Below are 1,615 nucleotides of genomic sequence, written 5' to 3' on the forward strand. Positions count from 1 at the left end.
ATATTTGGTTGAGGTCCCGGGGGCCTCGGGTGAGTTTCGGATGGTTAACGGATCAAATTCGGACTTAGAACAAAATTGGAAACCTGCTGCCATCTAATGTAATCGCACCTGCAAAAATTGGCTCGCAAGTGCGACACCGCAGGTGTGCAAGGGCCATCGCAGAAGCGGCCAAGGATGGGGAGGACGAAGGTCGCATATGCGAAGAGTTTTCCGCACCTGCGTGGCCGCAGGTGCGGGATTTTGAGCGCAGATGCGGAGTTGGGGGAAATAAATGGCCTCGACAGAATACTAAAAACAGAGGAGTCCGGGATTTTTGTCATTTTTGACATTTCCAACACAGGTTGAGGCGATTTTTGAGCGATAATGCACGAAAAACTTGAGATAAGTCACTTGTGATCATTTTTACTCCATAATATTGAATTATCATCGAATAATCCGACTAGATTACGTGTTTTAGAGGTGTAAATCGAGAATTTGGAGCTAGGGATTTGGAAATAAAATTTGATGATTCGGAGGTCGAGTTGATGTCGGAATTTGGTAAAATTTATATGGTCGGACTCGTGGTTGAACGGGCGTTCATATTTTGTAACTTTTGTTGGGTTCCGAGACGTGAGCCCCACATGTAATTTTTGGGTGCAATTTCGGATTTTGTTGGAAAATTAATATTTACATATGGAATCAATTCCTATAATTTGTATTGACTAAATCAAATTATTTGTGACTAGATTCGAGGCGTTTGGAGACCGATTCGAGAGGCAAAGGCATAGCAGAATAAAGAATTTCTCGGTTTGAGGTAAGTAACAGTTCTAAATCTGGTCTTGATGGTATGAAACCCCGGATTATGTGTTATGTGATCGATTTTTGAGGTGACGCACATACTAGGTGACGGGCGTGTGTGCGTGCACCGTAGGAATTGTGACTTGGTCAAATTTCATGGAACTATGTAGTTGAATAATCTGTTGTTATCTGTACCTCCATGTAGTAGAAAAATCGCACCACAAATTATGTTTTTATATGTGTTGGCATTGTAGGGACCCACAGAGGTCGTGTACATGTTGCACTATCTACTAAATTGTTGTTTTGTACTCAGTCATAATTTACTTATTTATTTTATCTCAGTCTATATTGCTCATTATTGATGTATCATATCATTGTTGTTTGGGCTGATTTTCATGATTATTGAGAGCCCGAGAAACTGGGAGATTTATGACTGAGTGAGGCCGAGGGCCTGATTGTGAGATATTATACTATAACACGTGAGTTGTCCATACAGCACGTGAGTTGTCCGTACGGATCCATATATTATAGTATAGTACATGAGTTGTGCGTGCAGATCCAGATATTATACTATAGCACGTTATTTGTTCGTGCAGCACGTGAGTTATCCGTGCGGATCCAGATATTGATACTATAGCACATGAGTTATCTGTGCAGCACTTGAGTTGTCCGTGCGGATTATAGCGCTTGGGCTGAAGGAGTCCCTCCGGAGTCTGTACACACCCCTAGTGAGCGCAGGTACCTACTGAGTGCGAGTGCTGAGTGAATAGAATGGCCGAGTGACTCTGGTCCTGAGAGGATGCAATTGAATTTCATTATTTTTGCACTTCAGCTGTCT

This window comes from Nicotiana tomentosiformis, chromosome 12 (genome assembly GCF_000390325.3).
Source record: "Nicotiana tomentosiformis chromosome 12, ASM39032v3, whole genome shotgun sequence".
Classification (NCBI taxonomy): Eukaryota; Viridiplantae; Streptophyta; class Magnoliopsida; order Solanales; family Solanaceae; genus Nicotiana; species Nicotiana tomentosiformis.